This window comes from Psammomys obesus, unplaced genomic scaffold (genome assembly GCF_907164565.1).
Source record: "Psammomys obesus unplaced genomic scaffold, mPsaObe1.curated_primary_1811, whole genome shotgun sequence".
In the NCBI taxonomy this organism is placed as follows: Eukaryota; Metazoa; Chordata; class Mammalia; order Rodentia; family Muridae; genus Psammomys; species Psammomys obesus.
This window is the reverse complement of record NW_026585987.1, coordinates 308,923-336,418: the sequence shown is the minus strand read 5'-3', so window position 1 is coordinate 336,418 and position 27,496 is coordinate 308,923.

The window sequence follows — 27,496 nt, the reverse complement described above, 5'->3', positions numbered from 1 at the left end:
TATTACAGGAAAACATACATTAGGATTGTGTGACCATTGTTAGATAAAGGCAGTATTCTACTCTACATACGAGAAACATATTCAATATTACTAATTCATCTTTAAAATTCCTATTGATTGCCACAGTGACTACATCAGTTTACATTTCTACTATTAGTGAGCATGGGCTTCTCTTTTCACATAATGTTGCCAGTATTTGTCATCCTTTATTTTCTTGATGTTAATCATTATGACTTGTGTGAAGTGGAATGTCAAAGCAGGTTTAAATTATCTCAAGTTGTCCAGCAGCACAGATTTTTCCAGTCAGGACTTAAGCCTTAATTTTTTTACTTAAAGCCTTCATTTTCAAGCATTTAGAGGCTAGATAACAAATGTTATAGCTAGATTTCTTAACCAGTTTCTTAATTTTCTTGGGTCTCCAAACAGGAATACTATGCTCCAAATCAGCAGAAGGCAATTTTAGGAAAGCAATGTTCCAGTCCCATAAGGAAGAGTAGATTTTGGTTATTCTTTTGGGTGACTGATACTTTTCATTAAAAATGTGCTGTTTAGAAGTTATTAATTAGTATTGATCATGGAGGAAGCTAGTTATTGTAATTTAGACTCAAGGATTTATCTTTCCTTTTTTCTGTCCTTTCTTTCCTAGGTGAGATGAAAGGGGTTGAGAAGAAAAAAGGGGAATATAAGAATAACAAATAAAAATAATATAAGAATAATAGGGAAAAGGTAGATTATTTAATATGTTTTTAAACCAAAGAGCATTTTATAAGACAACAAACATTATATAAATTTAATATATTGATGCAAAAAAGGTTATTTTTGCTTATATTAGCATAGTTTTTTATGTTGATACAAATTTAAGGTTTACATTGGTTGAGATTATTGTATATTGTTACAAATTTAATTATTTTTGATACACATGTCACTATATGTTTCAACTCTTGAATAAGGTATTTTATCTTTTCAACTCATTTATAAATACAAGGTATCATTTCAGTTTTTTAAAGCTGGAATTACAAAGAGTTTAGGATGATTTAGTATTGCAAGTTAATAGTCAATCAAACTCATGGTCATGCTTGACACTAGTCTAGTTTATTACAAAAATATGCTTCCTAGGATGAACAGATAGTAAATAGCTGGAAATAAGCAACATTTGCCTATTCACATGAATTAGACAGATAGCTATAGTCTTCAAAAACCTAGAGACCTACAGAAATTTTAAAGTTGTGTTATTGTTTTAAGGCTATTTTGACAATGACACATGTCAGTTCCTGGCAGCATCCCTTTTTACTTCAAAGAAGGTGATGGGCATTGAAAAATTTCCTTACAGAGATTGCTTCTTTTGTGGCAACATGCCACTGGGGGGAAAAGTCTCTTGCTTCAACTGCTGACATTATGCGGTCCAAAATGTACAAACTTCCCTGGATGCAGGGAGGTCAACTGCTCAGCTTTGCCAAGAGAACATAAATAGTCTTTAATATGTCCTGCTTCCCAAATATATCTCTCAGATACTGGGCCAGAAGTCTGAAGACTGATGCTTCAACATTATAGGGAAATTTTATGGAATGTTCAGGCAGTCATCTATCTGTTAGTTCTACATTATTGGAAGCTGTTTGTCTGCCCTTACCGTGAGATAGCAAGAGCAGAACTAATGCCATCTTGTTTTTCAGATACCATTTTGAATGGCCCTTTCCTTTAGGCGACCCAAGTTTTCCCATCTCAATTCAAGGAACTTAGCAAGGAAAGATATCCACAGGAGGAACTTAGTGAGTGAAAAATCACAGGAGGAACTTGGCAAGAATAATTAGGTCCTGCACCTGGAGCCAACCAATAAACTAAAAGTACACACATAGTTCTGGGTCTCATCAAAGTCAAGGTGTTCCTTTTTATTAGCCTGTTTCCCCTTGCTGTTTGGCCAGCTGGCCCAAACCAATCAGCTTAAAGGTCAATGTACCCACTCCCCTCTTACCCAATCCTGTAAAGCCATGGTGTGGAATTCCCCACTTGCAAATTTTCCCTTTAAAAACTCTGCCCTCCTGAGGCTCCAGGCTGCATCAGGGATGATTGACAGCCTAAACTCAAGCTTGAATAAAGACTCTCCTGTGTTTGCATCGGATTCATGATCCTGGTGGTCTCTTGGGGATCTTGCAATCTGGGCATAACAACTGTATACTCAGTTAATATTTTTTTCCTTTCCATGCCCATTAATTGGTAGGCTTAACATAATTAAAATGTTACATTTTACAAAAGCAATCTACAGATTCAATATAATTTCCATCAAAATTCAAAAAAATATTTACAGACCTTGAAAGAACTTCATATTAACAAACAATATACAAACAAAAAAAGATACCTAAATCAATCCTATATAATTAAAGAACTTCTGTAGATACCACTAATTATGATTACAAGCTGTACTACATAGTAATAGTAATAAATAGTAATAGTAATAAAAACTGCATGTTTAAAATGTAACTGATAAGAAAAAAATAAAATTCAAAAAAAAAAAAAGACACTGCATGTTGTTGGAATAAAAACAGATAGGTTGAATAATGGAATCAAATTAAAAGCACAGGTCATCAACCCACACACATGTGGATGCTTGAATTTTGACAAAGAAGCCAAAACCATATAACGTGGGGGGAAGAAAAGCATCATCAAAAAATGAGTTCTAGTCTAACTACAGGATGCCTGCCTGTAGAAGAATAAATAAGTCCATATATAATACCCAGGTCAAAACTCACTCTAAGCAGATCAAGTACCATAATATAAAACCAGATACACTAAATCTGATAGAAAACAGAAAATAGGTTTGAACACAATGGCACATGAGACAATTTCTTGAACAGAACACTAATAGATCATGCTCTAAGATCAACAATTAATGAATGGGACCTTAAGAAACTGTTAAGCTTATGTAAGGCAAAGGACACCATCAAAAGTACAAAATGGCAGCCTACAGAATGAGAAAAGTCTTTACCAATCCCACATACAAGAGAGGGCTAATGTCCAAAATATATAAAGAACTAAAAAAACTAGACGTCTATAGAGAAATTTTCATCCAGCAACATGTCTTCCCTGGCAAAGGATCACATACAAACACCTAGGACTATAGACATGCTTTAGTGTACACCTTTAATCCCTTTGGCTGGAATACATACCCTTAATCTCCCTGGCTGGAATTTAGTACACACCTTTAACCCAATTACTTCTAACTGACAGGTAGAGAAAGATTAGACAGCATGAGCCAGAGACAGAATTTTCTCAACTCTCACCAGTGCAAGCAAGAATAAGAAACTGCTTAAAAGCAGAACAGGGAGAGAGATATCCTAGAGATAGTACAATATAATTCATAAAGACAGGACAATAAAATTCATGGAAATAGTACAGTAGAGTTCTGGAGTACAGTACATTAGAAGCAGTTCAATTGAGAGCAGTCGAGTTCCTGCAGTTCAGTTTGTGGAGCTCAGAGGTAGTTTTTCCCAGCACAGCAACTCAGTGAGAAGCAGAGAGAAGCTAATTTAAATCAGTCAGCTTGGAGAGGAGTTTTGAACCAGAACAGCAGAATTGAACCAGCCAGCCAGAGTTGATAAAGAACTAGAAAGTGTGAGCTTATTCGGCAGTTAGTCTCAGAGGCTGAAAACATTCTAGACCTTTGGTTAGCAGACTGAGGCTGTAGTCCTGATGTTCCATGTTGCAAACGATTAAATTGTAACAAGGCTAGAAGCTCCAGGTTTACCCCTAGGGATAATTAGATAATGATGCTCCTGACTCAGTCCTAGCCATGTATTTTTAAAGCTTGCATACTGCTCCCATCTTATTACATCACTAGAGGAAATAACAACTGCATTTACAGACATCATCAACAAACCAAAATAAACCAATTTTTAAAAAGTGGTGCAGATCTAAGCAGAGAACTTTCTTTGGACAGAGGTATCTCTAATAGTTGAGAAGCACTCAAATAAATATTCAACATCCTTAGTCACCAAAGGAATTCAAAGCAAAACTACCCTGAGATTCCATCTGGCTCAGATCGAAAAACTTGTGACTGCTCCTGCAGGAGAGGATGTGAACCAAAGGAACACTATTCTGTTACTGTTTGTAGTGTAAATTTGTACAGTCATTTTTGAAATTAATTTAGCTGTTTCTCAGAAAATAGGGAATAGATCAGTAAATTCTCCTCTGAGAAATCAATGATTATCTGTAACTCGTATTTTAGGGCCAAAGCCTCCCATGCTTGTTGAAATGTTATTTGGTATTATTTCAGATAAGCCACATTTAGATAACCATAATGTTTGGGATTTCTTCCTGCAGCCTTTCTGTGATATATATAAAACACCTTCTCTCAGCACATAATCAATTCTAGTATTGTCTTTACACTCTTTCATTTTTTCTGGCCCCTCCCTCCAGTGTTCCCTAACTCTTTGGTTTTTGGGTTGTATACGAGTTGTTGGGTGATACTTAGAATACCAAAATCAGTTTTTTTCAGTATTTTGATTAATTTTTTTTTTCTGAAATTGCCTGTTTTCTCCAAAGATATGCTTCTTTGGTGAAGAGTAAGAATTACATTTTTGTGGTGGTGTGAGGATAAGTATTTAGAAAGAAGTTGGAAATTATATTGGTGTAATGAAATGTCAGGAATAGGTTCTCTTCTAGGATTTATGACTTCATCAGGCATCTGTGGTTGGCTAGTTACACAAAATCAGGCATGAATTTCCTCCACTGTGGATCAATGAGATGGCTTTTCTGTACTGCGAGTATTCAAGTGCAATTATTATACTTCTTGGAGCATCTTGCATTCTGGCCCATGTAGTTGTTCAGAATCATTAGAGCTGAGTGATTCTTTTGATTGTGTTTCTCCATTTGCAGCTTACATAGCAACTTCAGATAATATGAAAGCTAACTCTTAAGAGAGGAGGCTTTCAGGTCAATTCCAGGTTGAACTCTCCAACTCTTCCTTCCTAAACATACATTATTTTTAGTAATAAACTTCTATCTTCTATTTTCAAAGACAAAAAAACAACCAAAAAACCTAAAGGCAGTTTTATTAAGCTACATTGTTTTGGAGGGATGACTTTTTGACTCCCTTGACCAACAACTCTAAAGAAAGCTTTACATGTCTGACATTGAGATTTTTTGTTAGACTATGGATAGTTGGAGAACTTGGTGACACAAGTGATGTAACCTCACTTAACCCTTCTCACCCCTGTGTAAATCTCCCTAATTTTTGGTTTTCTTCACCCTATTTTTCTACTTCTTAATTGAGAGCACTGGTGTCCTACTATCCCCCTTCTCCACATTATGTGGTTTACTGATATTTTCCTGTTACTTGCTATTACTGCAAGTGATGTTATCAGATCTAAAGGATCAGAGCTTAAAGCTAAAGATAAGAAATACCCTGGCACATTGTTTTGGTGAATCTGTTTTATATAAATCAATTTAATACTTTCCAGCTCCATTTATTTATCTGCATTTCTCAAAATTTCAGGTTTTATTGAGACCTTAAAAGAGATAGAGTCAGTCTTCAATAGAGATAAACCCACAACAGATTATTCAGCCCCAAACACATGTGCATATAAACAACACTAAACAAACTCAGAAGTCACATATGTATGTGTTACAGAGGGGTTGTAATGGAAGTTTTGGTTTCTTTAAAAACTTACTTCACTTTGCATAGCTTCACCTTGCTTTGAGATGCTTCTGGATGGAAAGGCTCTAGAGAATGCTTCAAGGTTGCTACTACTATTTGCTGCTTGCTGTTTGAGTAGATTTCTGGAATATAGACTAGTGAAATTGGTATTGTCCCAAAGAACCCAACAACTGGAATCAGCAGGAAATAGCAGGAAAAGGTCAACATCCCTTGTCCCTACTAACCAGTTTTCTTTTATAACTAGAGCTGGGGAGTTGGAAGGGGCGTAGTGACCTTTATTTAAGGATCCTAAATAAAGTAGGTTTTTGAAAAATCTAAGCCTATATGGGGTGAGAGAGTATTATTATATACATTTTAAAAAGATGGTACAGATTTATGAAACACTGACTGGCAGGTCTATGGGAGCAGTAGGAGGAAAGACTGAAGGGAGGATGGAAAATGTAATTACAGTACCCATGTGTAAAATGCTTATAATATATTTAAAATATGACTATGAAATGAATCTCAAAATGCATTTTAAAACTTGAATTCTTTTTTGTATTATACATTTCAATAAATGTAAATTAATAAACAAAAATGCACACAAATAAAAAAAGGAATACACTCAATATTTAAGTGATTATTTTGTAAACTTAAATGTTACTTGTTATAAAACATGTTTGGAATTTGAAAGGAAAGAAAGAAGCCTTAAGAAGCCATCTATCTTCTTAGATATAGTTGTTTAAACATATGCTTGTTCAAGTCACATTTTGACATAACTTTTATTAATATATCAAAGAACATTTAGTTTTATATTGTGCAGTATTTATCAAATTGTCGTGCTGATCACTCTCATTCTGAGAAAACACAGGCAACCCAAATAAAATAATATTCTCTAATTGGTGATAGGGTGATAGGAAACGTCTCATGCTTATGAGTAGAAACTGGAATTATTTTTATTCCTTAATACCAGAGATCTTATTAAAATTATCAACAATATGTTTTCTTCTTTCACAAATTATTGCTTATATCAATTTTATTTGGCTTAAGATTAGGATTGTGACAACAAGCTTAAATTATGTTTCTGATAGTTCTATCATAACAAAAGTGACAGTTTTGAAGCACAGAAATATTAAGTAACATGATTCAATTTTCCTATTGATATTTTCTTTTTAAATGTAATTAACATTTAGAGTTCTGGACACATGAGTAATTATAGGTAATGGGAAGTAGGTTGATTCTTTAACTGGGGAAATCAACACCACCTCTAAGAGAAGAAGGATTGTTAAGTAACATTGAGAATATTTGAAAAGCCATTGCAAGGAGCTTGAGACATGGTTCAGTTATTAAGAGTACAGTTTGTTCTTCCAGAAGGCCTGGTTTTGATTTTTGCACCCACAAGGTAGCTCATAATTACTCATAACTACAGTTTCAGGTGAGATGTTAGTTAGATTGGTCCAAGAGACTACCAAAATAATACTTTCATTGTCCTTGATTGCCTCCCTAAGCTTGAAGGTAAGACCCTATTGCTGAAGAGACCATATATTGTGAACAGAATAAATAATTGGTGGAATGGGATGGAACTGACTCAAATGCTTCCTCTTTTAATCCTCAAAAGTATATGAAGTTGGTCTTGTAGCAGCCGAGGAAAAAATAACTAGTAATCTTATCCAGCAGTAAAGCTTATGAGCCACAATAATTACCAGCCTGGCTACATATCACCAGTGATCGAACAGTGGCATTTTTACCATGATTTTAAGGCCCACAAAGTAGGCCAGACACCATGTCTATTGAGCACTGCAAAGCTGGCTGACTCCTAATGACTATAGAGGTCACAAAGCCTTGGAAGTACCCACTGCTGTCGTGCTTCTAAATTATTATATCTTCTACATGTATTCTAAGTATTCACACTCACACCCACAAACAAGCATAGTTTTCAACCTTCATCAAAAAGCTTTTTTTAATTTTTCTTTCTCAGCAGTTAGATTCATTACAAATATCAATATGGGGTCATAAATGTAGACAACCACTGACCATGGTGTAAGCAGTTCCAGTTGATACATGTACAACATAATTCCTATGACTTAAGGTTCAGGAGCATTCTGGAAGAGGAGGTGGGGAGATTTTAAGAGCTAGAGTACCAAGATGTCATCTGGGAGATTTTTTTCCATCTATATATTGTGGGGCTTTGCTGGATTAGACTGAAGTCTAAAGGCTCTGAATAGACTTTGTTTGTTTGTTTGTTTGTGTTTATTTGTGCTCAGCCTATTATGATGGGCTCCCTTTTCTCAGCAAGGTTGTAACCATCTCCCTGCCCCCCACTCTTCCTGTGCCATGACCTGGGTGACCCCAGATTTTGTAAGGAACATCATATAGACCTGAGGGCAGATTATGAGTCAGACCCTTTCCAGATAAGAAAACTGGTCCAGCAAGTATCTGGGAATTTCAAGAAATGTGGAACCCTGCTGAGGAGATCTTAGTCTTAAACAGTGACTTACTTTCATTTGTGCCTGGTGATTTTTCCCTCATCCCTAGGACAATAAGGAATTGTGTTCTTCTTATGATAGGATCATGCTACTATATACAAAATGAGGCACTGCACATGTAAACTAAGTATGCCTGACTCCCTGACCACAGCATATCAAACACATTCACCCTTAAATCCCTTCCCACCGCCCAAGTTTATAAATCCCTTATTTCAAATAAATGTACTGGGGGTTGCATGCTGTTTGATGTTATCAGCCTTTCACCATGACCACCGGAGATTTGCAATTTCTTCCTCATGGAGCATTGTCTCTCTGGGCCATTGTCTCTCTGGGCCTGCCCACAAGCCTGCTGGGCCTCACCAGGCAAAAAGCCATAATCCAGACCCCTTCCAAACAAAGAATGACAATCTATGACAGGAGAACTGCACCCAGGAAATCTCAGTAATATTTTTACCTAAACATGGCCAGCATAATGAAAACATCAGTTGAAATGCCTTTTAGATGAAGGCCCACATGCTGCTGAGAGAGTAAGAACCAGTTCTCCTGTGACATATCCCTGATAGTTTGATTCCTAGGGGAATCTTAAATGTACGTGTATAGTAACAGCACTAAATGGGCACATTTTTATATATATAAATATATATATTATATATATAAATATATATATATAAATATATATATTATATATACAAATATATAAATATATATAAATATATAATATTTTATATATACAATATTATATATTTTATTATATTATATATTTTATTTATTATATATTATATAATATATAATATATATTTATATGTGTGTGTGTATAAAGAAAAAAGCAATTACAAAGCACAGTATTTACTATTGTATTTAAGACCCACTCCATGAGATGAACCCCATTTCTGACATTCATAATGTAACAAATATATTAGATAGGTCTAGGAAAAAATACAATCATGATGCTGAAAGAACATAGAAATAACATGATGCCAAATGATATACACTTATTCCCTTAGATCAAGTCTTGCTCAACCTCACCAGAAAATGTTCTTCCAGTAGTCAGTAATTAACACAAAGATCCAGAACTATACAATGCGCAGAGCATGAGAGACTTTTTACCAGTCATAAAAATAGCACTATATAAAACATTTTTATCACAACCCTCCCCTCAAGTGTCAGGAATCTTTGTGGAGAAAGAGGCAGAAATGTTGTAATAGCTAAGAGTTGATGATGGCTCTAAGAAAACAGCATCTTCCCAACACAACAGGTCTGATACACCTATGTACTCACAGGGACTGTGACAACATACATAATATGTGCTTACTATCAAACTAGACAAAATAGCAGAATGGATAAAGCAAAGAGGGCACAAGTCCCAACTTCAACTGAGAAACTGTTTATAATTATTAACTTTTGAAAAGGGAAATCGGTTTTCTCCAATGGACTGATATTAGGTATACCAGTCAGACTCTAGGAGTAAATACTATGCTCAACAATAAGTAGCCAACTCAAAATAGTCTCCATGTTCTTTGTATGCATTTTTTTTGTTTGGATGTTTGTTTTTTGTTTTGAGTTTTATTGTTACTGTGGTTTGTGACAGAAAGTAAGGTTGTATAGGTGTCAGTGGGCAGGAAATGTAGAGGCATTTTAATCCAGCAACATGGCTGCTCTGGCAAGGGATCACATCCAGAAACCAAGGTCTGTGTGGCCTGGCTAGAACCTAGACATGCTCTGAGTGTTAGGATTTATGCAGTGGATTTATAAGGCAGGTTCATAAATCACACCATGCAACAGGTTCCACGTGGGTGGTTTTGTTAGGGGAGAGGAAGGGTTACAGAGACAGTCACAGGGTGAGACTGGAAAAAAAAAGAGAGAAAAGGAGGGGTGAGTCCTTTTATAAGGTGACCCAGTTCAGTGCAGGAGGAACAGGTGCTTATGTCCTGTTGGTGGTAAGGGGTCCTGTCGCCACTGAGTTTCTAGAGGTGGCCACACAGACACCTGATGTTCTGTTTGGCAGCTGCCCTGGGGGACTGGCCATAGTGATGCCTATTTGCCAATCCCAACACTGAGTACACACCCTTAATCTCTCTGGTTGGAATTTAGTATACACCTTTAATCCCAAACAATGATATCCTTACTAATATCATTAAGATGGCGTAACACCATTGTGATGTCAAAATTCCATTTTGATGCAAAAATACCACTGTGGTGCCACAATTCCACTATGAAGCTATAAGTCCATTGTGATATCATAATAGCCTTATGATGTCATAATTCAATTGTGAAGGCATAACAAAATTGTGAAGTCCTAATACCATTGTGATGTCACAATATTCTTATGATTATAATTAACTGATAACATTATGATTTCATAATACAATTTTGATGCCATAATACCATTGTGATGTCATAATTCCTTTATGATGTCATGATTCCATTGTGATGTAATAAGTCCATTGTAATATCATAATTCCATTATGATGTCACAATTCCATTGTGGTGCCATAATAAGATTATGATGTCATAATTCTGTTTTTGATATCATAGTTCCATTGTGATGACATAATGCTTTGTGATGTCAAAATATTGTAATGTCATCATACTATTATGATGTCATATTTGTGTGATGTCATAATACCATTATGATATCACAATTACATTTTAATGTCATAATATGATTATTATGTCATAATTCAATTTCGATGTCATAGTTCCACTGTGATGTCATAGTACATTGTTATGTCAAAATATTGTGATGTCATAATACCATTATGATGTCATTATTCTATTGTGATGTAATAATACCATTATGATGTCATAGAATGCATTATGATATCATGAGAGAATAAGGATGTCATAATAACATCATAATTAAATGATAACATTATGATTTCAAAGTACTATTATGATGTTTTAATACCATTATGATGTCATGATTCCATTTTGATGTCAAAGTACCATTGTGATGTCATAGTACCATTGTGGTATCATAGTTCCATTGTGATATCATAATTCCATTGTGATCATAAGTCTATTGTCGTACCATAATAAAATTATCATGTCATAATACAATTGTGATGTCATGATTTCATTATGGTGTCATAATGTCATTGTGATGTCATAATGCTATTGTGATGTCATAATAGAATTATCATGTCATAGAATCCATTAGGATATCATGGGAGAATAATTTTAGTCATAAAAACATTATAATTAAATTATAATATTATGATTTTTTATAATACCATTATGATGTCATGACTCTATTGTGATATCACAGTACTATTGTGATGTCATAGTAACAATGTGGTGTCATAATTCCATTATGATTTCATAATACCATTGTGATGTCATGATTCCATTGTGGTGTCATAATTCCATTGTGATGACATAACTCCATTTTTGATGTTATAATACAATTATGATTTCATAATTCCATTTTTATGGTCATAGTTCCATTGTCATGTTATAATATCATTATGATGTCATGATTTTATTGTGATGTCATGGTTCCATTATGATGCCATGATTCCAATGTGATGTCATAGTACCATTGTGATGTCATGATACAATTGTGGTGTCATAATCTATTGTGATGTCATAATATCATTGTGGTGTCATAATTCCATTGTGATATACTACTAACTTTATGATGTCACAATTTTATTATGTTACCCTGTTACAATTATGATGTCATAATTCAATTTTGATGTTATAGTTCCATTGTGTTGTCATAATGCACTGTGATGTCATAATTCCATTGTGGTGTCATAATACCATTATGATGTCATATAATGCATTAGGATATCGTGAGAGAATAAGGATATCATAAAACATTATAATTAAATGATAACATTATGATTTCATAATACAATTATGATGTCATAATACCCTTATGTGTCATAATACTATTGTGATCTCATTATTCCATTGAGAGGTCATAAATCCACTGTGATATCATAAAACCATTATGATGTCATTATACTTCTGTGCTGTCATAATACCATTATGTTGACATAATTCTATTATGATGTCATAATACCATTGTGATATCATAATTCCATTGTGATGTCATGATACCATTGTGACATCATAATACCATTATGATGTCCCAATTCTATTATGGTACCATAATGCCATTATGATGTCATAATATCATTTTGATGTCATAATTCCTTTGTGATGTCATAATACCATTATGATGTCATAGAATGCATTAGGATATCATGAGAGAATAAGGATGTCATAATAGCATTATAATTAAATGATAAAAAAATTACGATTTCAAAATACCATTATGAAGTCATGATTCCATTGTGATGTCATGGTACCATTGTGGTGTCATAATTCCTTTTTGATATCATAAGTCCATTGTGAAACCATAATAAAATTGTGATGTGATAATAGCATTTTGATATCATGAATCCATTGTGATGTCATAGTACCATTATGATGTCATGATTCCATTGTGGTGTGTTAATTCCATTGTGATGTCACAGTTCCCATTGTGGTGCCATAATACTATTATGATATCATAATTTTATTTTTGATGTTATAATACAATTATGATATAATTCCAATTTGACATCATAGTTCCAGTGTGATGTCATAATGCATTGTGATGTCAAAATATTGTGATGTCATAATACCACTGTGACATCATAATTCTATTGTGATGTCATATACCACTATGATGTCATATAATTAGTAGGATATCATGGGAGAATAAAGATGTCATAATAACATGATTAAATGATAACATTAATCTGAAGTTATGCATAAAGTACATAGAGTGACTTTAATTGTGTAGACTGTTGCCAACCTATGCAGATCTGGTCTGTAAGATGTGGATTCGGAGGACCTGAAAGAATGTGATGGACTAGAGTCTAATGCTGCAGACAAACTTAATTCAGGTTCACTCTTCAACAAAGAAAGGAAAGGTCCAAGGAAGGTTGTTTGAGTTCAGAAAAAAAATATGTTCAGAAAATCATGTAAATAAACATCACATACTAAATATTAACAGAGCAGCTCTTTCCCAGAACTCTCTCAGGACAGGGCAACTGAAACACAGTTGCCTGTCACATATCTGGGAAAGTACAAAAGCAAAGCAGAAGGCCATATTCAAGTATACCAAAAGCAGCATCCAGAATATCTGTTCACCACATTAAATTCTTTTTGTAATTTTTCTTTTTTTTATATTAATTACATTTTGTTTACTTTGTATCCCAGCTGTAGCCCCTCCCTCATTCTCTCCCAGTACCACCTTCCCTCCCTCATCTCCTCCCATGCCCTTCGCTAAGTCCACTGATAGGTAAGCCCTCCTCCCTTTCCATCTAATCCTAGCTTACCAAGTCTCAACAGGACTGGCTGCAATGTCCTCCTCTGTGGTCTAGCAAGGCTGCTTCTCCCTCAGGGGAGAAGAGGTCAAAGAGCCCACCATTGAGTTCATGTCAGAGACAGTCCCTGTTCCTCTTACTAGGGAAACCCACTTAGATACTGAGCTTCCGTGAGTTACGACTGAGCAGGGGATCTAAGTTACATCCATGCATGGTCTTTGGCAAGAGAAAACAGGAAACAGGACAGGAGCCTACCATAGAGTGCCTCCGAAAGATTCTACCTAGCAGTATATCAAAGCAGACTCATAACCAAACCTTAGGCAGAGTGCAGGGAATCATATGAAAGAAGGGGGAGTTAGTAAGATCTGGAGGGGACAGGAGCTCCAGAAGGATCAAATCTATCTGGGCACAAGGGTCTTTTCTAAGACTGATTGTCCAACCAAGGCATATTAACTTCTATACCCACGATCTGATGTCTAACTGGAATAAACATGTCTTATAAGTGGAATATAATGTTTGTCACAGGGAACAAAATGTATCTGAGGTACAAGGCTATCTGCTTCTTGTAATTTCTCCAGAACATTGTTTTTATGTTTGTGTTCAGCTGAATTTGTTGTAGTTTAAATGACGCACCCACAACATTCTATTTAAAATAATAATTATTTTATTAATGAGTTTATTGTAAGAAGTAACTGATGGACACATTTTATACTCTAAAAAATGAACATTTTTTATTGAGTTTTTACTGCCCAGTAATTCATAATGACTGAAAATGCAACATAGCTTCCTATGATGATGTTATCCTGAATTTCTACCAGAATTGTGGTTTCAAAGTATCAGTTGAATTACAGTAAATTTTGTACAGAATCATTGTTTAAATTGTAGGTTTCTGTGGTTTTAGATATATTTGTTGAAACATGACCTACCTCATTCTTAATATTAAACTTGGACTTAAGCATAGATATGTTACCATAATGTTAGCCCGTTTTTCTTTTCAATAGCCTTGCTATTTGTCAGCTACAATTCTACAGGGCTTTCTGTGTACATTTTTTATTTTGTGCAGAACTGACACAGGTTGCATACATAAAAATTTTCATTTTAGGGCTGGAGAGATGGCTCAGTCGTTTAGAGCCTTTCCTGCTCTTCCAAAGAACCCAGGTTCAATTCCCAGCACCCATAGGGCAGCTCAAAACTGTCTGTAATCCCAAGGAATCTGACACCTTCACACTAATGCACATAAATAAAGTTAAATAAATAAAAAATAAAATAAATTCATTTTAAAGTCAAGAGGACAAATGTACAGAAATAATAAATGAAATGCATAAAATTACATATTTGGCAATTTTCTGAGAAAAATTGAAACTTTAAAACAAATATGGGATATATTTTTCTCAAAACAAAACAACAATAAGTAAATAATACCACTATCATCCTACTAAAAAGTCACCGGAAAGACCTGGTATAACTGAATTTTATCAGTTGCTAAATCTAATTATTCATGTGCTACTTTTAAGCAATGTTTCTGTTACAAAATCCGTCTAGGCATACTTTCATCTTTACACATTCAAGAATATTTTATTTTACAATTATACAATTATACATAACTCAATATGGTCATAACTCAATAAGGTCAAGTTTATCTCACAAAATGTAGAATTTTTATTTTTACTTGAAACTCTAGAGAGAAACGACAAAGCTGTTAAAATGGAAAAGGTTCAGCAAATGACAAGTGCAACATTGTTGTTATGCAAAAACACCATCAAATTTGATCTGTGACAATATCACTTTTTTACTGTGTCAATCAATGTTTATATTATGATTGTTTCAAACACACACTTTTAGTTCAAAAAGATTTGTTGCTTACTAAATCTCAAGAAAATAATCACCCTTTTCCTAAATCTCATTACATCTTCTAGCATCTAAGATTATGTATTAATTTCTATTATCAAGTATTTATATTAGTTTTAAGTCGCAGTATTTTTTCTTTCTATTAACCAATGGAATGTACTGGTTCCAGAATAACCTCTTCTAGTATCCGCAAAAGCTCATTGACCAGCTACACTGACATAGGCAACAGAGAACAGCAAAAGACCATGCCTCAAACAGTGTGACCTCCATGTGCATGCCATTGTATGTATACACACACACTGGATTTTAAGGGGGAGGGGTAATCTATATTAGCACAGCACATGGTAACTAGCAGACACTTCAAAAATATCATCATCGTCACCGTCATCCCTACCTATGATACCTCTTTTTTTGTTATTCCACTTTAATTTTCCTGTTTTTACTTCTAATGCAGGTGTGTCTGCAGTAAAAGATATCTTGGACATTTACAAAAAGAACATCAACAAAAATAAATGTCATAAATAATGTATCTGACAATGTTTACAGTGTCAGAAGCACTGTATGCTACTTGTCATGCGTGGCCTCTGTTCTCTTTAAATTTCTTTGAGCAAATGTGGAAATTTGATGAAATTCTACTCCATAAATCCATTCAGAAGTTCAGTATGGTCTTCATAAGTACGAAATACCACAAAACATGTGAAAAGTCTTTGGCTGTGTTTTCTATATGCTGTAGTCAGACAGAACATCCCTTAGGCACATGGGTACAAAACAGATGAAGCCAAATATAAGTGAACTTAACTAATCTGTGTGCTAAATAGCACCTTACAATTGTCCATCATTTTATGAAACTGATGAGTATACTTACACATACACCACCCCACACACAAGTAAACACATATAAACACACACATACACATAGGAGAAACACAATCAGAACTGAATAAATATGGCATGTATATTGGGATGTTAGGGTTTTTGTTTCCCTAATATTTCTTTTCCAAATATTTTGGGGTAAAAAGAAAAAGTAATTTGAAAAAAATGATCTTTTTATCTTTCGCTATATTCAAAAATTATTTAATTATTAAAATTGAATTTTACCTGTCGTGCTAAAAGTACTAAGCTCCCAAATTGCTGAGTGTTCATGCCTGACATCAGAAAATTTAGACTGTTTGTTTTTGTCACAGAGGGTATTATATATCCTAGGTGGACCTCTAATTTCTACATATCTACAGAATCTATGAGGGTGTCCCTAGTTAAAACTCCTAACAATGGGGAATATGCAGCCTGAACAGGTCATCTCCTGTAACCAGGAAACACTTCAATGAAAGGACTGAGACATCAGTACAGCCACAATACCTTTGACCTTAAATTTGTTCTGACTACCAGATATACTGGGTGAAAGTGGTGCCGAAACTGTAGGAGTAGCCAACCAATGACTGGCCAGTCTGAGACTCATGCAATGAAAGAGTGCCTACCCCTCACACTGCCCATTGGACTAGGAACCAGAAGATGAATAGTCCAGAGTCCCATGAGAGAACTGAATGTAAATGAGTAAAAAAAAAGTCAGTGAAATGATACCTAATAATATTCTTTTATACTCATAGTTTAGGATCTAACCCAATTGTATTAAAAGAGGTTTCAACCAGCAACTGATTGAAACAGATGCAGATACCCACAGACAAACATTAGGCAGAGCTTAGGCAATCTTGCTAAGGACATGGAGGAAGGATTGCAGGAAGCAGAAGGGTTAAGGACACCACAGGAAAACTCACAGAATCAACCAACCTGGCTCATAGAAACTGAACCACCAACCGGAAAGCCTACGTGGAAATGACCTAGGTCCTCTGTACTTACATACAATTGTATGCCTTGGTCTTGTGAGACTCTTCACAGTAGGAGCAAGAGGTGTCTCTGACTCTGTTGCCTACCTTGGGCACCCTTTCCTCCTTCAGAGATACCTTGTTTAGACTTAGGGGAGGAGGCGCCTAACCTTACTGAAACTTGATATGCTATGACTTTTTGATAACATTGGGAGACCTTTATAAAGACAAATGAGAAAGAGTAGATGGGGCTGGAGGGGTTGAAAAGAATGGCAGAGACTGTGAGCTAAAGAATGAGGAAACTTCAATCACGGTATGAAATGAAATAAAATAATAAAATAAAATAAAATACAGATAGGGAGAGAGAGAGAGAGAGAGAGAGAGAGAAAACAGTGGGGATGGGACCAGGAGAAGAGGAGGGAGGGGGTCATAATCCAGATGTACAATGCATAAATAAATAAATTTAATTTAAAAAAGAAAGAGAAAGAAAGAAATTAGAGGTGAAAGCTGTTCCATAAAATGGTGTCAACTCAGCCCCTTGAATGAGTGTGCCAGCCCTTAGGATTCAGAAAAGCCCTGTGTCAAATATGTTAAGGAATAGTAGGAAACAGTATGCAAATTCTCTAATTCAAATGAAAACTAACATAAAAAAACCATGCTGACTATCAAATTTTAAATTTTAAAACAAGGAAATCATGACAGTTGCAGGCACATGGATGGAACTAGAAAAGATCATCCTGAGTGAGGTATCTCAGAAGCAAAAAGACATGCATGTATATACTCATTTATATTAGCCGTATAATATAAAATAAACATTCAAAAATCTACAGACCTAAAGAAGCTAAACAACAAGAAGGACCCTTAATTCTCATTCTGAAGGGAAAACAGGATAGACACCAGAAGCTGCAAAAGAGAGGGAACAGGAGAGGAGCCTACCACAGATGCCCTCTGAATGACCCCAACCAACAGGAGATCGAAACAGATACAGAGACAGTTGGGCAGAGCACAAGGAGTCTTATGGAAGAAGGGGAAAACAGAAGGACCCTGAGGGGACAGGAGCCCCACAAAGAGACCAACAAAGTAAAAAAAAAAAAAAAAAAAAAAAGCTGGGTTGGTGGGAGGGGGAGGAGGTGCTACAAAGACTAATGAGTCAGATAAAGACTATGCATAGAGAGGACATAGCCCCTTTCCCCCCACCCCATCAGATGTAGCCCATAGATAGCCCAATTTCCTTGTGGGTATTCTAGTAAGGGAGGAAGAGACAGTCTCTAAAATGAATTCATTTGCCTGCTCCTTGATCACTTCTCCCTCCCTATTCAGCCCACAAAGGAAGAGGATCCAGAAAGTCCTGATGGGACCTAATGGGCTAGGGCCAGACAGTAGGGGTGGAGGACTGCCCCTATTAGTGGACTAAGGGAGGGGTTATAGGGGAAGAATACGGAGGGAGGGTGGGACCGAGAGGAGATGAGGGAGGGGTTGCAACCAGGATACAAAGTAAATAATTTGTAAAATAAAAATAGTAAGAAGAAAATGCTTTAATACAAATAAAAAATTGAATATAATATATACAATTAGCATTTATTACAAATTTAAAAGTTGAATGCTTATTTTAATTACATGAAAATATTAGCATAGAACTAGTACAAAATTTGATTTCTAACTTACTTTAATTTTTTTCTTTATGAAGACAAGATATACCACAAAATCATTTGTAACATGAATTTCTACATTATGATGTATTTCATAAAAATTAGTAATTATATAATATCTTCTTTATGTACATTAATATGTAATATCTGCCAGAAACTGAATCTTTTATTGGAATTTATTTCAATTCTTCAAAATAAAACTTATGCTATAAATCTAATAATATATAATTAAAATGCAGATCACATGCAATCATGTCTTCATAATAACATGAGGTTAATGCATTTTAAATCAAACATTAAACTTCTATGCCTTAATAAAGCTTTGAAGTTTATACTCAGTAAAAAAGTTAAGCTTTCATTTAGGTATGTGTAAACCTTGTTATGTTTTTCTTTTCTTTTTTTTTTAAACTACTTTAACTACTAACGTTTTGTGAATTTTACATCATGCACCCAACTCCACTCATCTTCCTGTTCCTTTGTATCCACTTTCTGCCCTTGCAATCTCTCTCCCTAAAAAAAACTAAAAATTCAAAATAAAAATAAATCAATTAAAAAATTTGTGCAAACATTTCTATGTGCAAACATACATTGCAATGGGTCATTGGTTTGGTTTGAAACCTGTGGCTTCTCCTACACTGTCAACACTGGATCCTCACTTAGGTTTCTCTAGGATATCCTTTTGTTGCCCTGTGTCATGGAGATCCCTTCATGTGCTCTAACCGTCGAGGATGGGGGATGTTGGGATGAGCTAACACACAGTCCTGAACTTGAGCCTGGGTGTTAGTTGAGCTGTCGAGGCCACCAGCAATCCTGCACCAGAACACCAGGGCCATCATGCCAGAACTACCCTGCCTAGATCACCCAAGTGTTACAGCCTAGAAAGGGCTAGGCTAGCTACATCTCCTGAACTCACACCCTAAAGGAAAAATAATAAATTTTCTTTAATTTAAATTTATTTATTTTTTATTCAATTAAATTTATTCACTTTGTATCCCAGCTATAGCTCCCTCCCTCTTTCCCTCAGTCTCATCCTTGCTCCCTTATTTCTTCCCATGCCCCTTCCTAAGTCCACTGATAGGGAAGGTCCTCCTCCCCTTCCATCTGACCCAAGCCTATCAGGTCTCATCATGACTGGCTGCACTGTCTTTCTCTGTGGCCTGGCAAGGCTACTCTCTCCTCAAGGGGGAGTTGATCAAAGAGCCAGCCACTGAGCTCATGTCAGAGACAGTCCCTGTTCCCATCATTAGAAAACCCACTTGGATACTGAGTTGCCATGGGCTACATCTGTGCAAGGGTTCTAGGTTATCTCCATTCATGGTCCTTAGTTGTAGTATCAGCCTCAGAAAAGACCCCTGTGCTCAGATTTTTTGGTTCTGTTGCTCTCCTGGTGGAGATCCTTTCCCCTCCCCTCCTGTATACAAAAGACAAAAGGACTGAAAAAGAAATTAGGGAAACTACATCCTTCACAATAGCCAAAAATAGCATAAAGTACCTTGGTGTGACTCTAACCAAGCAAGTGAAAGACCTGTTTGAAAAAAACTTTTCAAGTCTCTTAAGGAAGAGATTGAAGTTGTAAAGATCTCCCGTGCTCATGGACCAGTAGGATTAACATAGTCAAAATGGCCATCCTGTCAAAAGCAATCTGCAGATTCAATGCAATTCCTATCAAAATACCAACACAATTCTTTACGGAACTTGACAGAATATTATTTTAGAAGGAAGAGTTGTCTGATTTATTTTCTATGGTCCTTTGTTTGGAGATGAATGTAAAATAATTTTATGCATTTCTGACATCCTTTTATAAATTCAGAATATTTTTATGAAGTTTTAAGCTTACTTCATTAATAATTTAAAGTGTATATGTGTAAAACCGTAAAGTAGGCTTTCATATCTGTATTCTTTCCTGTCTGTAACGAAAGACAGTTTTCAAATGATTGATATCACTTAGTTTTCTTGTGTGCTGGTTGGCGCTTTGTTAACTTGACACAAACTGGAGTAATCTTGGAAGACAGAACTTTAATTTGGAGTTTGTCTACATCAGACTGACCTATATATGCCAAGTTTGTTGGGGGCATTATCCAGATTAGTGACTGACACAACAGAAAACCCACTGGATTGGGCCACCTCTGTGAGGGGGTCCTGACAATGTAAGAAAGCAGGATAAACCACCCATGAGGAGTAAGCCTCCTGTGATGGCTCCGGCTTCAATTCCTGTATGAAGGTTACTGCTTCTTTTCCTTCATAGCCTGACTTCCCTTCATGAATCTTTTCCTCCTCAAGTTGGTTTTTATCGTGGTGCTTTACTATGGAAATAGAAAGAAAACTGAGATTGAATATTTTATGTTTTTGGAGATTTGCTCATTCTGAAATTCATTGAAACATATATTCATGTTTTCAATTAAATGTCTTTTGTAAATATAAATTCATGGACTTTTAGAAAACATGGGTATCAACTAAGCATAACAATATCTGTTTTGTATGTTCATATAATTTCTTTCTTGTATATAACTTGGATGTTGTAGTTGGATCGTCTGTTAGTCTGCCTTGTAGAAGGTTAAGAAACAATGATAATTTTTACATTTCACCAGCCATGTACATCATTTGTTTTTGGTTCACATCATCTTCAGGCATTATTTGTTGGTGGTTAATTGTTAACAAGTGTATGAAGTGAAGTGAGGTGGCCTGTTATTGTAGTTTTATCAAAATGGTTGAACTTCAAAGATAATAGGAAGCCTAACGTGTAATATCATTAAGCAGGGTAATTTTAGGGACATTTGTGATACTAAGAAGTGTAACTTTTCACTTCATAAATATTTGGTATTTCTAACTATTCTACTGATGAAACATACTTTGTTAATTTATCTATACTTCAAATATTATAAAGTGAGAATTTGAACTATTTTCTACTTTTATATTTATATTTTTTGATATTGTATATTATGGATGCCAACTACAGCTACTTTTCTGATACTTATCTAAATCATCCATGTTACTTTTTAATTCTACAAAGTTAATAAATTGCTCACAATAATTTTTACCATATATCAAACTATTGACATAATCTCAAAGTTTTGTTATATTTTAAAAGATATACTTGACCTTAAAATCTGTATGTATAAGAATATGAGTTGCTAATTAGCAGAAGTAAAATTTATAATAATAAAAATATTGTTAGATATTTCATGTGGTTGTATTATTTTTCTCAGATATATACTGAGTTTAACTGAAAATAAAGGTGTATGTTTGGCTTAAAGTGACAGATCTCCATCAGTGTACTTTGTAATTAGTATCTAATGAACCTTATATCTACCCAGGAGATTAAAATTTGGCTTTGTAGAATAATAAGAATTTAAAAATTATAATTTATGTACCTGGCTGAGCAATTTCTACATGGACACAGAGACATATGATCAATTCACATAAACATTTATGTCCTTCCATTCCCTGTATTTTCCTCAATGGTTCCCTAATGGTTCAACTTTATTGGTTTTGCTATTTTATTTGTTGATAAACAATTAAGTTTGATGTGAATCCATCCATTGGAGTACTGGACATCTGTCCTAGAAGCACTTTCAAGAAAAATAATTTTTCTGCCCAAGAAATTATCAAGAACCAATAGCTCCTCATTTAAGTTAGAAGCCTGAAGGGCATCCATTCCAGAATTGTGTTTGCTCAGGTTTCGTCCTCATAGTTTACAGGCAGCTCTAAATACTGCGTATTCATTAGTTCAAAAGCCACATTTTGCTCAGTCTCAGCACTTCTCCTTGTCCTCTAGCTCTTAAAATTCTCTTCACCTTCTCTTCTCTGACCTTTGGCAAGCGAGGAAGAGGGGTAATATTTATAAAGATGCCATAAATAAGTTTAAAACTAGGGGCATGGGAGGAGAAGAGGAAGGGAGGGAGGGATTGGAAGGGGACAAGGCAGGGGGCTAATGCTGGAATTCAAAGTGAATAACTCATAATAAAGAAAAAATAAATTTAAAAGTTTTTAAGAAAGAAAATAAGGTTCTGGGCAATCGGCTGTAATCAAATAAAAGTAAGGTTACAGGGATTGATTTAGATTTAAAGAAATTGAATTGTATACTTAAAAAAACAGGAAAATTTTAATACAAACACTCAAAAAATAAGAATATAGTAATATGAAACTCACTGCTGCTTTGATTTTTTTCAACTGATTCTCCAGAAATATAAAGTGGTACCATTATCATTGAAAGCCTTCTACTTTGTCTTAAGAGTCCCAAGAAACCAACAAAATCAGTAAAAATACACAGTCAAGATTCAAAAAAGTGTACCTTGAGGTTTATTAGAGAAATATTTGATTTTTATATAATAGATATTCCATATCACTTACTTAAAAGTGTAAAATGTATTCAGAAGAGTCTAAAAATGTACATACTGTTTACAGACTAAACAGAATGAATGTTGGTTTGAGATTTATTTCTTATAAGTGGAGGGAATTAAATGTTCAAGAGAAATTTTACTGTTTTGATCATTTTGGTTATTTTAATTTACAAATTTGGGAGATATTACAATTTGTAGAAAAAAAAGGCAACATAAGGGAAAACTAAGCATGCAGAAAATAGAATGGAAGAATACAAGTTTGCAGTCAAGATGGCGTAAGACCTAGTAAAGGAAGGGTACAATCAGTTCAGTCATGCTAAGTGGAGCAAAAGCAGAGGAGAAAGTAGACAGTAGTTTTTTGAAGATGGGAAGATGACTGGTCCAAGAAGAGGTCATCATCAAGGTATAAAGGATTGCACAAAAAAATTAATGAGTATTTGAAAATGGGGAAAATGGGTCAGTGGTTATCCAAAGTTAAAGTGATCGATGCTGACTTTTTTATGCTTCTGTATTTATTGTGCAGTATTGACTGAGCATTCAAGATTATGGCCATATTTAAAATAAAATTTAAACAACCAAAAAAAAAAAGAAATACTAATATTGAGAGACAACATAGTTATGTTGGTATATTGAAATTACATAAGATCCTCATTGAGAGATTTTTTTTTTTAATTAGGTAAAGCAACCAACAAAGTGAGTTAAAATATTGTAATATTATTTCAATAGAAAGTAGTAAAATATGATGATGTAAGTATGTGTATAGAGAAGGAGGTTTGGAAAATTACAAGGCATTGGAAGATGAGACTATGGATCACTGATGTAGGAAAATGGTGAAGTACAATTTCAGTGAGGATAAGATGCTGAAAACATTGGAGATTGCATTTCAGAAAGAAAGTGATGGCAAGCAGAATACATTTATATTTGTGTACTTCAGATAAAACTGCTATTGAGCTAATATCAGAAGTATATCATGTACTTAGAATTCCTACTTTAAATTTCAAAGTTCAAAATATCTGATGAAAGCTTTTATCCACAGGCAAACATGACCTGATGGTTTAATAAATTAAAACATATCAAGTGTTTAGCCAAAGGAAAACATCAAGTTGTCAAGAGATTCATGGTACAACATCATCTTTGAAATTTTAAGTGCTCAGTATAGACTTTCAGGGGTCATTACTTACTCTGTTTCTATTACATGTTTTTAATATTAATGTTTGGGGTGATGAACCAGAATGTATCTTTATTAAATTTGCTGATGACACCAATTTGGTGGGACAATTAGCACATTTAAAAGCTGGATAAAAATTCAAAATGACCTTGATGAGTTGGAGTAGAGCCTGGATATAAACAAGATGAAGCTGATTAAGTTCAAGCACTATAATTCATTTAGCCTAGATCACATTCATAGCAGCCAACCCATTATGCAACTGTGATCAGAAACTTTTAATCAAAATAGTCTGGACAATCATCTCTATTGGCATGTTGTCACAAAAAGTTCTGATTTTGTTTGAGCCAACTGGCATGAAAATTAAGTTATTAATTTAATCAAACATATAAAGTTGCCAAAGATATTACAGTCATAAACATTACATTTAAGATGAAATGCATCCACACAAAATTATACATTATAGGTCAGTATTTCTGAACTAATAATAACTAATAAGAGAGCTGTATATTAGAGAATTCAAAAATAGTTCTATAGCATGACATTTGTATTAATAAAGATATAAAAATGATTAATGAGAGACCATATAAAGTTGTATAAGATTTTAGATCACCTTAATTTTATAACATTTTGAGTATAAATAAATATCAAGCAATTTTTAATTTTTAGAACAAATATTTATTTTGTTTTATGTGAAATACTGTTCCCACATTATACATGCACCTGCACATGTCTGCCTTGGATGGTAGGGAGGTTAGAAAAGGACAGATATTTTGGAACTAGACTCACTCACCTATGGTTGAAAGCTATTGTGTGGATGCTGGGAACTGAATCTGGGTCCTCTGGCAAAATAACTAATAATTGTTAAATCTTGTGCCATCTCTCTAATGTCTCAAGACCTTTTAAAGTATGAGCAAAGTTGCTTAAAAATAGAAAAAATGTTTGGAAAAATGGAGCTTGTAGTGGAACTTATTTGGGAGAATGTTTCCTCGAATGCCTAAAACACTGTGTTCAATGTTCAGAATCACACAAACTAAGCACAGTTGTTAACTTCTGCAGCTACAGCTCTCTGGAGGTGAAGGCAGAAGGGTTAGAAATTTGAGTTCATCTTCAGTTAATAGTGACTTCAAAGAATGAGAAATAACATTTGACCTCACCATTAACAAAGAGGCAACAATCCTGTGTTGAAGATTTAAAATGAAAGCCTACAGAATACAGTGAATATTTAATTCAAATTTTAAATTTGAAGGTAAAATATTTTATACACATTGAAGAGAATATTGGTACAGTAAATTCAGACATGGCTTGCTTCCTTTGGTCACTGAAACAAAGTTAGTAGGTCATCAATGTTTAGGTAATTCTGGTTTTCTTTTTGGTCTCTAAATTGATTGTAATTATCTCAAGGCTTTACAAAATATATTGAGCTCAAATATGAGTTCCTATATAATCTCTCTCTTCAAAATATACTTATCCATAGTTATGATATCATTAAGAATGGTTTGCTGTTATATATATATATATATATATATATATATATATGTGTGTGTGTGTGTGTAATTCTTTATTAATTACACTTTATTCACTTTGTATTTTCCCTGTGGTTCCCTTCCCTTCCTCCTCCCATCCCAATCCCTCCCTTCCTCCACCCTCTGCATGCATGCCCCTCCCCAAGTCCACTGATATGGGAGGTCTTCTTTTCCTTCCTTCTGTTCCTAGTCAATTAGGTCTCATCAGGAGTGGCTGCAGTGTCTTCTTCTGTGGTCTTGTAATGCTGCTTCCCCTCAGTGGGAGGTAATCAAAGAGCAGGCCAATCAGTTCATGTCAGAGACAGTCCCGGTTCCTATTACAATGGAACCCACTTGGACAGTGAACTGCCATGGGCTACATCTGTGCAGGGGTCTTAGGTTATCTCCATGTACATTCCTTGGTTGGAGTATCAGTCTCAGGAAAGACCCCTGTGCTCAGATTTTTGGTTCTGTTGCTCTCCTTGTAGACCTCCTTGTGGAGTTCCTTCCCTCTTCAGATCTTACTGTTTTCTACTTGTTTCAAAAGATTACCTGCACTCTGTCCAAAGGTTGCCCATAAGTCTCAGCATCTGCATTGATAGTCTGCAGGGCAGAGCCTTTCAGAGGCCCTCTGTGCCAGGCTCCTGACTTGTTCCTCTTTTCTCCTTATTCTGATGTCCATCCTCTTTGCCTTTCTGGATAGGAATTTAGCATTTAGAATTTAGTCCTCCCTCTTAATTAGTTTCTTTAGGTGTACAGATTTTAGTAGGTTTATCTTATATTATATGTCTATATGAGTTAGTGTATACCATGTGAATCTTTCTGCTTCTGGGATATCTCACTCAGGATAATCTTTTCCAGATCCCACCATTTATCTGCAAATTTCATGATTTTTTTTTCTTTTTTTATTTCTGAGTAATATTCCACTGTGTAGATATACCACAATTTGTGCATCCATTCCTCCACTGAGGGGCATCTGGGCTGTTTCCAGCTTCTGGCTATTACAAATAAGGCTGCTACAAACATTGTTGAGCAAATGTCCTTATTGTGTACTTGAGACTGTTTTGGGTATATGCCTAGGAGAGGTATAGCTGAATCATGAGGAAGCACTATTCCTAGTTGTCTGAGAAAGAGCCAGATTGCTTTCCAGAGTGGTTGTATAATTTTAGATTCCCACAAGAAGTGGAGGAGGGTTCCCCTTTCTCCACAACCTCACCAGCATGTGTTATCATTTGAGTTTTTGATCTTAGCCATTCTGATGGGTGTAAGGTTAAATATTAGGCTAGTTTTAATTTGCATTTCCCTAATGGCTAATGAGGTTGAGCATTTCTTTAAGTGTTTCTCTGCCATTCGATATTCCTCTATTAAGAATTCTCTGTTTAGCTCTGTACTCCATTTTTAAATTGGATTACTTGATTTTTTGCTGTTTAACTTCTTTAGTTCTTTATATATACTGGATATTAGTCCTTTGTCAGATATAGGGTGGGAGAAGATCCTTTCCCTATCTGTAGGCTGTGGTTTTCTTCTGACAACAGTGTACTTTGCTTTACAGAAGCTCTTCATTTTCATGAGGTCCTATTTATTGATTGTTGCTCTTAGAGCCTGTGCTGTTGGTGTTCTGTTCAGGAAGTTGTCTCCTGTACCAGTGAGTTCTAGGGAACTCCCCACTTTTTTTTCTAGCCGATTTAATGTGTCTGGTTTTATGTTGAGGTCTCTGATCCACTTGGACT